General features: G+C 42.8%; 1 protein-coding gene across 1 annotated transcript in view; it reads right to left on the minus strand.

The window, feature by feature from the left end:
* Positions 1-13,755, minus strand: part of ARVCF (ARVCF delta catenin family member) — a 574,725-nt gene that overhangs the window by 556,606 nt on the left and 4,364 nt on the right. The window lies entirely within an intron of this gene.

The following is a 13,755-nucleotide window of genomic DNA, read 5'->3' on the forward strand; positions in this document are numbered from 1 at the left end:
AGAGGTGAGGTGATTTTTTTGGGGGGGTCTGACCTGTGGTCTTATTAACATATGGGGTCTAATCTGAGGTCTGATAGGAGGTCTTATTAACATTGGGGGTCATTGTTATTACTATTATTATAAATAAATTATTATTAGGCTACTTTCACACTAGTATTTTTGTGGATCCGTCTTGAATCCGCTTCCCTTACAATAATACAACTGCATGCATCCGTCATTACCGGGTCCGGTGTTAATATGTCTTATATAGCCAAAACGGATCCGTCATGAACTCCATTGAAAGTCAATGGAGGATGGACCGTTTTCTATTGTGTCAGAGAAAACGGATCCGTCCCCATTGACATCCTGTCATGAATAATGGGGAGAGGAGGGACACCAGAAAGACAACAGAAGGGAGAGGACAAAGAACTAGGCCTCAAGGCTAGGGAGAAGGGAAAGCTCACCTGCTAGGAAACCCCTAGATCTGGCCCTGACTCCTGTCAGTATGTATAGACCCTGAAGGTGGGAAAATACATACACCGGAACCTAAACCCGAGGAGCCCTGAGATACCCTAGAGGTATTGAAAGGGAATTAGACTACTGGTTCCTTCCCAAATAAATGAACCAGCGTCTCCCTGAGGACTAGTAGCAAGAGCAGTACAACTTATCTTATAGAAAATGGATGATCAGGAATACAGAAAAGGTCCACACACTAACTCTTCCAAATCCAGGCAGAGAATATCAACCGCATGGTATGAAGTGTGAAACCAAACTAAATAGGGAAGCAGTAATGACCTACCAGCTGCACCTGACAAGAGGTGTGGTCATTACCAAACTACAACACTGAGAATCAAGAGACTGTCAATTAACCTCACGTGCAGTCAGTCTCTGTGATCTTCTAACCTCTGTCAGAGAAGGTAATGTGACACTTACAGTGTGTCAGGACATATCCGTCTCGCTCTGCATCCCAGGAAGGACAGAAGAATGCGGCATGCAGCATTTTGGTGTCCACCTCCAGAGCAGAATGGTGACTGAACTGAGGCAAACTGCTGCATTCCGAGCGGATCTTTTGCATTCAGAATGCAATAGGGCAGGCATGCTCAACCTGCGGCCCTCCAGCTGTTGTAAAACTACAACTCCCACCATACCCTTCTGTAGGCTGATAGCTGTAGGCTGTCCGGGAAAGATGGGAGTTGTAGTTTAGCAACAGCTGGAGGGCTGCAGGTTGAGCATCCTTGCATTAGGGCAAAACTGATCCATTTTGGACCGCTTGTGAGATCCCATGATGGATCTCACAAACGGAAAGCCAAAACTGTAGTGTGAAAGTAGCCTTATTTGCGGGACATGTAGCTGGAGCCATGTTATATTGTATACGATCTTATTTATTCAAATCCATGCAAAGGAAAAACAGAAGGATAGCACACAGCATGCAACCTATGGCAGTTTTGCGTCCTGAAATGGATGGCTTGAGGAAGTGTCTGAGGATGTGAAATGGCCATAGGTCGTGTGTTGTGTGCTAGTCTCCTGTTTCTCCTCTGCATGTCTTACAATAAAAAAGATTACAAATTCTTGGTGAGTGACGTTAATTTCGTCCTTCTGGATTCAAGATTCCGAACTACTGTAACTGCAGAGCCCCGCTAACATATATGTCTGAAACCTGAATCTCCTTCCTTCCAAAACTGACACAAGTGGAGTGCTGAGTAACTCTCAGGCGTTGTTCATGAATTTTGGCTCAGAGGCAGCCAAATGGTTTCTTGTTTGGTTTCTGCCTTCCATTGAATTGAAATGGGAGGCAGAACTGAAGATTGTGGAGCGACGGATTAAAGTTGCATTCATAAAAGCAAGGCATTGCTTTTATGGCGTTCCCTATGCCGTAAAACTGACCTGTTTATTCTCCAGGTCAATACAATTGCAGTGATTTTATATATATATATATATATATATATATATAGAGAGAGAGACAGAGTGAGAGGTTTTGTCTGGGAAAGAAGGTATTTTCCTTCCAGCATGTGCTGCTGGGCTGATTTACAGCCAGGTGAGGTCAAATACCGGACCGGATTTTAAGTGCCGGTCTGGGCTCAGAAGCCAAGTGTCTGTGTGGGGATCTGGGAGTCTTGCATCTGGATGAAGGCTTGCTACCTGTTTGGCGTGAAAACAGGTTGGTGCTGCTATGGTCAAGGACTCTGAGGCAGAATTGCCGCATGGTGTGAATTACCACAAAGACTGTAAGGTGACTTTTTGTTTGATTATGATTGCTTGTTTTGTCACTTGCCTAAAGTGTGAATAAAACACTGAACTGTGTTTGTTCCAAAGAACTTGTTGTTGCCTTTATACTGCGTCTGCTAATCCTGTCCACCAGAGCGAAACCCCACAATATATATACAGTACAGACCAAAAGTTTGGACACACCTTCTCATTCAAAGAGTTTTCTTTATTTTCATGACTATGAAAATTGTAGATTCACACTGAAGGCATCAAAACTATGAATTAACACATGTGGAATTATATACATAACAAAAAAGTGTGAAACAACTGAAAATATGTCATATTCTAGGTTCTTCAAAGTAGCCACCTTTTGCTTTGATTACTGCTTTGCACACTCTTGACATTCTCTTGATGAGCTTCAAGAGGTAGTCACCTGAAATGGTTTTCACTTCACAGGTGTGCCCTGTCAGGTTTAATAAGTGGGATTTCTTGCCTTATAAATGGGGTTGGGACCATCAGTTGCGTTGTGGAGAAGTCAGGTGGATACACAGCTGATAGTCCTACTGAATAGATTGTTAGAATTTGTATTATGGCAAGAAAAAAGCAGCAAAGTAAAGAAAAACGAGTGGCTATCATTACTTTAAGAAATGAAGGTCAGTCAGTCCGAAAAATTGGGAAAACTTTGAAAGTGTCCCCAAGTGCAGTCACAAAAACCATCAAGGGCTACAAAGAAACTGGCTCACATGCGGACCGCCCCAGGAAAGGAAGACCAAGAGTCACCTCTGCTGCGGAGGATAAGTTCCTCCGAGTCACCAGCCTCAGAAATCGCAAGTTAACAGCAGCTCAGATTAGAGACCAGGTCAATGCCACACAGAGTTCTAGAAGCAGACACATCTCTAGAACAACTGTTAAGAGGAGACTGTGTGAATCAGGCCTTCATGGTAGAATATCTGCTAGGAAACCACTGCTAAGGACAGGCAACAAGCAGAAGAGACTTGTTTGGGCTAAAGAACACAAGGAATGGACATTAGACCAGTGGAAATCTGTGCTTTGGTCTGATGAGTCCAAATTTGAGGTCTTTGGTTCCAACCACCGTGTCTTTGTGTGACGCAGAAAAGGTGAACGGATGGACTCTACATGCCTGGTTCCCACCGTGAAGCATGGAGGAGGAGGTGTGATGGTGTGGGGGTGCTTTACTGGTGACGCTGTTGGGGATTTTTTCTAAATTGAAGGCATACTGAACCAGCATGGCTACCACAGCATCTTGCAGCGGCATGCTATTCCATCCGGTTTGCGTTTAGTTGGACCATCATTTATTTTTCAACAGGACAATGACCCCAAACAAACCTCCAGGCTGTGTAAGGGCTATTTGACCATGAAGGAGAGTGATGGGGTGCTGCGCCAGATGACCTGGCCTCCGCAGTCACCGGACCTGAACCCAATCGATATGGTTTGGGGTGAGCTGGACCGCAGAGTGAAGGCAAAAGGGCCAACAAGTGCTAAGCATCTCTAGGAACTCCTTCAAGACTGTTGGAAGACAATTTCAGGTGACTACCTCTTGAAGCTCATCAAGAGAATGCCAAGAGTGTGCAAAGCAGTAATCAAAGCAAAAGGTGGCTACTTTGAAGAACCTAGAATATGACATATTTTCAGTTGTTTCACAATATTTTGTTATGTATATAATTCCACATGTGTTAATTCATAGTTTTGATGCCTTCAGTGTAAATCTACAACTTTCATAGTCATGAAAATAAAGAAAACTCTTTGAATGAGAAGGTGTGTCCAAACTTTTGGTCTGTACTGTATATCTCAAAAGAAATCCACGGCACTCCACTGTCAATGGTTAAAAAATAAAAAAAAGTGTATTTATTCACACATGTCACAGCAACGTTTCAGTCCCTTCACAGAACCTTTCTCAAGCCAAGTGGAAGCACTTGGCTTGAGAAAGGTTCCGTGAGGGGACTGAAACATCGCTGTGACATGTGTGAATAAATAAACTTGTTTTTTTCACCATTGACAGAGGAGTGCTGTGGATTTCTTTTGTTATTAATACACCGAGTAGCATAGCTAGAAATTACTGGGCCCCACAGCAAATTTTTGTATGAGGCCCCCCTCCCCCAGTCATTTTTTTTCAACCCCTTCCTTTCATACTGCCCCCATTCATCGCTCTCTCAGACCAGGCCCGGCAGCTGTTCCATCCGTTTCCTACACGGTCTATACTGTCACTGTATATTGTTTAATTGTGTAATACTGTTAAGGGGGCCCTAATGAAATCTTTTAGTCCTCCTCCTCCTGGATAGGCCCCTTTTGGGTCAGGGCACCAAAGCAGCCTGCTTCCCCTGCATCTACGCCCCTGCATACACCCAGGATCAAGTGTTAAACGCTGGCACCCGGATTGCTACGTATAAGGAGTGCTGCCCCACCTTTTTTATTGCATCGCCATATTCTAACCCCCATAACTTTTTTATATTTAGGTCTATGGAGCTGTGTTAGGGCTCATTTTTTGTAGATTTAATTGCTATCATTTTTGGAATTTTTATCACTCCTCTATTAAATTTTTGGGGATGTGAAGTTATCAAAAAACTGCGAATCAGAAACTTTGATTTTTTTTTTTACATTTACGACATTCACCGTATGGGATAAACATGTTTATATTTTAATAGTACAGGAATTTTAGCTTGTGGCTCTGCCAATGTTCTTCATAATTTTTTTATTTTTAATATGGGAAAAGGGAGTGATTTGGATTTTTAGATTTTATTTTTACACTTATTTTAAGTCCCTCTACAGAACTTAAACATGTGATTGCTTCGCCCATATGTGAGATGGGGAAACATCTCATTCTCATTGTCTGAACACTGTGTAAATCAAGTTAAATGATCTGGACTGCCATTCTACTGTTTGGCCACAAGATGCCGCTGTTTCCAAAACACCGCTAACAGAATGCATATTTTCCATATTCATGAGAGGTGGAGTTAAAAAGCCTGTAGAAGAAAAGGGAGCAGCCATCTTAGAGGAAACTGTGTGAGCAGAGGATCCGTCGACATCCAGGTGTGAGAGCTAAGTGAAGCTGATCGTGTGTCACGAAAAGGTAGAGATAAGTGCAGCCCTAAACTTCACCCACTCCTATATCCCTACCTACTTGCATGGTCTGTCCTAACCGACGGGGTACAAATGGGCGGCAGTCCCTAGCTTACGTACGTGCAGGGGCCTAAAGGAAGGAAATAACAAGGGAAGAAAACAAAAGACAGGGACAGAACAACCAGAAGTGCAAAGTTTCCCAAGCTGGGAAAGTACCACAACAGAAACAACCGGAAACCGAGGTCAAGAGCCAGAAGGTAACAGGCACAAAGGGTTAATACAAAATCGAAGTCAATATAAGCCGAGGTCAGGAGCCAAGAGATTGCGTCAGTACAAGGGAAAACACCATGTCAAGGTCACAAACAAGCCAAAGTCAAACAAATAAAGTCACACATGCAGAGAACACTATTGAGATAATAAGACCAATCACAGGCAACCTGTGGCCAGCAGGTTACCTGTTTAAATAGGTCTAATTGATGGGTCACGTGATGTCCATCAGATCTAAACACCTGAGCGCCAACTTATTGCCATCAGCACTCAGTTCCCCCCCTGCTCCTTGTCTAGGGGATGGAGGACACCGGCCACGCTCAGGAGGCGTTCGCGGCCAGGTCCTCCCTGCCCCCTTGTTACTTTGGAGTCGAGGACGCCAGCGGCGTCCTCGCTCCTCCTCAGAATTAGGATGGCGGCAGCGCTGTAGGAAGCGGGCGGGCCGCTGGCTCCCTGTTACATCGTGTCAAAGACCGTGATCCTGTCCAGAGGAATGAGGATTGCTTCCAGGAATGCTGATGAGAGCTGAGAAGCGAAGCAACGTCCATTTCGGTACCGCACGCTTGTTGGAGAGGCATTTGTTTGGTTCACAGTCACCAGCGGATGCAGAGCAGACCCAGGTCGGTAAGATCATGCACGCACCTCATTACAGTGTTGGCGCCTAGAATCCTAGAGACTGAGACCAGGCCTGTAGTCAGTTAGATAGGGTTTCTATTTGTGTCAGGCCACAAGTGTTGCTGGCTGTTCATTGCAAGGACTCCACAATTTAAAGTGACATTTCACACTGGAGAGCTAATAAACTTCCCTACAAACTCAAGCCAGGCTGGCATTTTGCTCAGAAGGAATACTCAGGCTCATGCTACAAGACCAGTTATGGGAGGTGGAATATTGTAGAGCATTGTAAGTTTGTAAGCTGCTGTGCTGCACCGCAGGCTAGCCCGTAGCACACACCCAAACAGTTGTTCTTGATTTTTTTAGGGTAATAACAGGTAAGGCGTGGCTGTTTAAATGTGCCCGCCAGTAGGTAAATTACTGCACTTTCCTCCGCCATCCATTGGAGGGTGCCGTGCCGTGCAGCACAAGGGTTTTAGCCTTCGGGCTGGGTGTATGTAAATTTTTTGCATGTTCCCAGCATTTGTGGTTGTCCTCATTGCCATGTTTAAGTAAAATACTGTTTTAGCAAAAGTTGGTGTTGGGGTTGCGTTCCTCATTCATGACTTCACTGTATCCTAGTGAGCCCACCCCGGTACATAGTTTCACATAGACCACAATGATTTAACATTGCATAGTAACATAGTTTGTAAGGCTAAAAACAGACATCCGTCCATCCAGTTCAGTCTGTTAGCCTGCAAAACTGAGGAAGAAAAAAAAAAACTCATGAGGTAGAAGCCAATTTTCCCAATTTTAGGGGGAAACAATTCCTTCCTGACTCCAATCAGGCAGTCAGAATAACTCCCTGGATCAACGACCTCTCCAGAAGTCTAATAACCTATAATATTATTACACTCCAGAAATACATCCAGGCCCCTATAGAACACTTTTAGTGACTTCACCATCACAGCCATCTCTGGCAGAAAGCTCCATAGTTTATGTTGATGGAGTAACCATTCTAGACACAGAGTATGTCCCCTCATCACAGTCACAGTCCTGGGGATATAAAGATGAAGGGAGAGATCTCTGTACTGACCACTGATATATTTATACATAGTCATTAGATCTCCCCCTCAGTTGTCTTTCTTTTCTTTCAAATTTATTTTTATTAAACAGCAAAGTTGTACATTTGAAATTATAACATCATTGCTCTTTACAAAGTCACAACAAAAAATAAAGGCAATAAATCAGACACCAATGATTTGAGTTTACCTGGTCATAAGAAGTTAGGGTCAGCTCACTATCATCAAATATTGAGTACAGTTATGCATTACATAGAAGTAGTCATGAACCTGTATATACCTTAAATAATAAGTAAGTAGGAAAGAAGAAAGTAAAAGAGAGTTGGGAAGGGCTGAATAGGGAAGTAGGATAAGGAAGAAGTAGGGTAATTCATGGTTAGCAGATCTCCACTTATTTTCCCTGCAGACTTTGACCATTACAGGGCATAAGCCACCTTGCCATTTGCCATGACTGTTACAAAACTCTTTGAATGAAATTGGGTGTTGTATGTGCACCCTGAAGGACTTATCTGATTAAGGCTCAGATGTTTTTGAAATCATATTAAATCTTGCAATAAGGTATTGCTTCCAGGGACCCCAGAGTTTCATATATCCTTGATGACTCCTGCTCTCCCATGCCGCCAACTCCTCCATACGGCAGATGTGATCCACTTTCTCAACCCATTGGTCTAGTGTAGGGGGTTCTCTGTTAAGCCACTTGAGCTAAATCAATAGCCTTGCCGCTTGTATTAAGTGTGTGGCTAGGTCGTTTTTGGCTGGTCGCCAAGTAACATTCGGAAGCCACAACAGGACTGTCTCCGGAGTTAGTTTAATAGCATCTTTGACGATCCCGTTAACCTCTCTCAACACCTTCTCCCAATACCTCAATATCCCTGGACAAAACCAGTAGATATGACTCAATGTACCTTCTCTATTCCCTCATCTCCAGCATTTATCTGATGGTTGAAGACCCAGTAGATACATTTGTTTAGGTGTGTTGCACCAGTGTGCCATCACTTAAGAGTGTTCCTGGATTCTCACGCATCTAGAAAAACCATGTGAACACAAATTAATGCGCAGCCTTTCAGACTCTGAAAAGGATCCACCCAGTTATTCAGACCATTTAGAGATGTATGCTGGGGTGGGTACCTTTGCTTTGCTTAGTTAGAAGTGAGTTATATAATATGGAGATTAACTTACAAGGGAGATTGTCTCTGGTGAGCAATTTTTTGAGCCATGTATGGTCTCCCACTCTTATTTTGCTCTGATTTAGATCTTTGCAAATAGACAATATCTCTGCCTTATGAATGAAACTAGTTGATAGAGTTGCTAAAGCTCTAGGTTGTGGTATCCCATCAAGTAGCACAATTCCCTCCATAAAGGCTGCCAAAGTCGGGCCTTTAAATTTGTTCCAAATTGGGGATGGTTGTCTAATTGAGGGACATATGAGGAAAGGAATCAGTTGAGCTGGTAAAAGAGGAAATGGAGACCCCAGGATATTCCGAAATCCAGTGAGAGCTCTTATCACCATTATAGTCCCCTTGAGTAGAGGATTATGTGTAAGGGCTGAAACTCCTAGTCCCCAAAGATCAGCAATCCGTTCCAATGATATAGATTGCAATTCCAGTTCAGTGCCTAGGACCTGGTTACTCATTTAGTTGAAGCCATCTTTTTAGATGCACCGCTCTATAGTAGGTTAGGGGGTCAGATAGAGCAAAACCACTGTGTTCCTTCCTCAACACTAATCTACTATATGCCAGACATGCTTTCTTTTTGTTCCACAAAAAGTCTCTAAAAGTAGTCTTAATTTGTTTAAAGTAACTTATAGGCACGTGTATTGGCATTTGCAGGACATAAAGCAGTTTAGGCATAATGAAGGATTTAAGCAAGTTCTTGAGACCCATCCAGGGGACATATGGGATCTGAAGAGCTTTCAGAGTAGTTTGGATCCCCCTTATTAGAGGTGGGTAGTTGATCTGAAAGATTTTCGTGAGATCCGATGGAATCTTAATGCCTAGGTAGGTAGTTGATCTGAAAGATTTTCGTGAGATCCGATGGAATCTTAATGCCTAGGTAAGTAAGGTGTGATGTTTGCAATTTGAAGGCAGTAGCTGACTTCAGTTTAAGAGATACTGAGGACAGGGGCTGTCACATTAAGTACCTCTGATTTGGTGTTGTGAACCTTAAAATTGGAGAGATTCAAAGGTCTCAAAAAGGTTTATTAGGGGAGGGAACGCTTTCAGGGGGTTAGTGATGAAAATGAAAAGATTGTCTGCAAAAGCAGCTGCATTATAGCTAGGTAATTGATTAGGTAGTTGAAGACCTTGTATTTGGGGGTGTTCTCTAATAGCTTGCAATAGCGTCTCCATTACTAGGACGAAAAGAGTGGGAGACAAGGGGCATACCTGCCTCGTCCCATTTTTGATGGTGAATGCAGAAGACAGGGTACCATTTACTCTGACTCTTGCACTAGGAGATCCATATAGTGACATTATGGCGTCAATAAAGGCAGCTGGAATGCCGAATCTTAAAATAGCTTTATGCATAAAGAACCAACTGACTCTATTGAAGGCCTTCTGTTCGTCAACACTGAGAAGGACCAGTGTCTGCTTAGACAGCTTGGCATAGGATATAGCATTAAGAATTCTGCATTAGTTATGGTTCCCCTCTCTTCCTGGGATGAATCCAGCTTGTTCAGGATTAATGAGTTTGGGAAGTAGTGGACCTAGCCTGGAGGCCAGAAGTTTGGCCCAAATTTTGATATCCACATTTAAAAGTGATATGGGTCTATAGCTATCATTGTTCTAGATCTTTTCCTTCTTTGGGTAGTATGGTGACCACTGCTTCTAGGGTTAAGGATGCAAAGTTGCCCCCGACATTAGGGATCTACACCATTTTGTAATTTGGGGAAGGAGTGAAGGAAGAAGCTTCTTATAATAACCTACAGGGAAGCCATCTGGTCCTGGACTTTTGCCCAGAGACATCGACCTTATGACCTTAGCTACTTCATCTTCTGTGACAGGTTGAAGTAATAATGAGCGGTCCTCTGGAGTGTCTTAAGAAGTAAAGGGTTAAGAAAGTTATCTATGGCCTCGCAGGGTTCTTGTTCTGTTATATCTCCATCCCCCTTAAGTTATAAAGCTAGGCATAAAATTCCTGAAAAGCTAATGCAATATCAGTAGTTTGTGTGACCCTACCACCATGAGCAGTTTTAATTGATTGAATATACGTAGCTTCCTGACGCTGCTTTATTAAAGGGAACCTGTCACCTCTACTATGTTACCCTCACTGAGCGTTTCTAAATGTTCATTGTGTTACACTAAACATATAACTGACACTTTTAATTTCATTTGCAGACAAATTCAATAAGTATTATGCATTTTTGTACTTCCCGCCTTTTATGCAAATTAACATAAAAGAGTCATATCTTGTGTGACCAGAGAAGAGTCATATTTTCAAGCTCTGACTCATCTCAAGTTAATTTGCATATGTATCAAATCGTTTTTTTACACAATAAAAGCACACAGAGCTATGGGGACTGGGTATTGCGGATGTAATAGCGGCCATCTAGCAACCAATGTCGTCAGCTCTATACCCAAAATCCAGGTGACAGGTTCCCTTTAAGCAAGAAATCACTTTTGTACCCTTGTCTCCATATGCGTAAAATTTGACTTTCACGTATTGATATTATTTGGCAGAGTGAGCATTGAGTAAATCCCTCAATTGCTCCCTTAGGTGGGTTAGCTCTTGGTGTGCATGCAAGGCCTTGGCTTTTTTGTGAAGAGACTTAATTGTGGCTGAGAGAGTAAAGTAAATCTGAGAGAGTAAAGATTTTGGACGGAGAAAATACTGCAGAATGCCGTACAGTGACTGAACTGAAGACATCCTTATCCATCCTGAACTAATTGCTCTCCATTCAGAATGCATTAGGATAAAACTGATCAGTTTTTCCCGGTATTGAGCCCCTAGGACGGAACTCAATACCGGAAAAGAAAAACGCTAGTGTGAAAGTACCCTATGTGGTACTTTTTTAATCTGAGCAGTCATATGTGTACTTCTAATGCAAATACTCCAGCGAAAGAGCTGCCTGGAGGAGAGGGGGGCGGAAGAGACAAGGTAAGATGGGGTTAGGGTAAAAGAGAAGAAAAATATAAACAACATACAAAAATGAAAATGTTAAGTATATGTTTACCGGATGGCATGATGGACCTCCTGCGCATTATGGTGTGCACAAGCAAAAGTAATGCAATTAGGTACACCATATCACCCTTCAAAAAGGTTAACTTTCTAACCAAGGGGAGTGTTAAGCCCATAGTATTACTATTAGACATGAGGGCCTGACTATGTAACTCACAGGGCCTGTGTCTGTAATACTGAACTAGGATGAGTTAGCTGCTCACTTTAAACATAACAGGTATAGCTAACAGTGAACATAATAAACTGTAAGTGTCACCATTATTAGATTTAGTAAATCTCATAAAGGCGATTGGTGAACTTGTGTAAGATGTAGGACCATATTTAGTGATAGTCCCCATCTATTACTAAAGGATAGAACAACTACAGTTCTATCTGTGTATGTCCATTTCTATAGCTGAGGTGAAATCTTTATGTTGGTGGTATACATTACCACTCCCTGGACTGCGCTATTACAACATGGTTAGGCTGCCGTTCAGGAAGATGTTTTTTTTGGGCTGGACGACTTCTTTTTCCCAGCCAGGTTCCAGGGTCTGGCAAAGTTGGGAGCAACTCTTGCTGTGCGGTTACAGACAGCCAAGATGGTATGTCTAGCGGGGGATCTGTAGTAGAGACCACGCTTCTGGAAAATCCGCTGTTGTTCTTTTAGTGCACCACTTCCCACTCTTGGTGAAAGTGAGTCTAAATGGAAAGAGCCATCTGAACGTTGTATGATTAGCTTTCAAATAGTCCTGAGAGGACGCAAAAGCCGCCTTTTGTATAGTGCTGAAGGAGCTATCTTGGAATAGGAGCACATGTTCCCCTTCAAATTGGATCTCTCTAGCAGCTTTCAATAGCGCAGCTGTGTCAAGGTAACTGAGCAGGCAACATACAATGTCCCTTGGAGGTTCGTTTTGATTCGCAACTGGCCTTACTGATCTATGGACACGTTCCACTACAACTCCTGCCGCTCTTTCTTTACCTAGTAGAGTGGTAAAGATGGCTCCCACTGCCTCTAGTAGTTGATCATGCACTATGGTTTCAGATACCCCGCGGATTTGAATATTCTTCCAGCGACTGCGATTCTCCTGGTCCTTAATTAGGGTAAATGCCGAGTTGAGGGAGTCTATTTGTGTTGTGTATTTTATCCCCATTTCAGTGCTGAAAGATATTATGGCCGCCTGATTTGCTTCCAGAGTTTCTACTCTTTGCCCTAGGTGCTTGAGGTCTCCTTTGATCTCCGCTAGCTCTTTCATAACGGGCATTATGGCCTGGGACAGAGCTTGTTTAAGGAACCGACGAGAAACCTGCGCGTGGTCCCTTGTAACGCTGGCCATTGTTGAGTCGGAGAGGCTGTCTGAGTCCACCGAGTGTTCTCTTTTCCTCTCAGGCGCCATCTTGCGTGTGCCAGCTCTGGGGGAGGCAGCAGTTTTGGTGAGGAATCTTTCCATGTCTGTGCCTCCGCGATCTGGTCCCCAGCCTTGTCTTTCCCGATTTTCACCATTTTGTGATGAAGTGAGCAATTTTGAGGCGATAACACAGGACTGTGATGCAGGAGCACTCTAACAAGCGTCCATCTTGCTGCACAGTCAGGCTCTGCCCCCTCAGTTGTCTTTCTTTTAACCCCTTAAGGACCCTCGCCATACATGTTCGGCACAAATGTCCGTGACTTAAGGACCAGCTTACTTGTATGGCGCTGTGATTGGGCGGGTGCAGGAGATGTGAGATCTAGCTACATTCAGTAATACACTTACAGCCAATGCTTTACAATACAAAAGTATTGAAAAGCATTGTAAAGGGGATAACACCCCCAATAGTTGAAGTCCCAGAGTGGGACAAAAAAAAGTAAAAACAAAAGTTACAAAATAAAGTTTTACCAAAAAAGAGTCCTTTTCCCAAAATAAAGTTTAAAAAAATTCTAAAATAATGGGGAAAAAATAAAAGTAGACATATCAGGTATCGCCGTGTCCATAACGACCTGCTCTAAAAATATCACATGACCAAGCCCCTCAGATGAACATCGTTAAAAAAAAAACTGTGTCACCTTACATCACAAAAAGTGTAATAGCAAGCGATCTAAAAGGTGTATGCCCCCCAAAATAGTACCAATCTAACCGTGACCGCATCCCGCTAAAAATGAGCCCCTACCAAAGACAATTGCCCAAACAATAAAAAAAACTATGGCTCCCAGAATATAAAGACACTAAAACATATTTTTTTTATTTAAAAAATGTTGTTATTATGTAAAACTTAAGTAAATAAAAAAGTATATGTATTAGGTATCGTCGCGTCCGTAAGAACCTGCTGTATAAAAATATGACATAACCTAACCCCCCAGGTAAACACCGTAAAAAAATAATAAAAAAAGTGTGTCAAAAAAGCCATTTTTTGTCACCCTACA

The sequence above is a fragment of the Bufo gargarizans genome, chromosome 1 (assembly GCF_014858855.1).
Source record: "Bufo gargarizans isolate SCDJY-AF-19 chromosome 1, ASM1485885v1, whole genome shotgun sequence".
Taxonomy (NCBI): domain Eukaryota; kingdom Metazoa; phylum Chordata; class Amphibia; order Anura; family Bufonidae; genus Bufo; species Bufo gargarizans.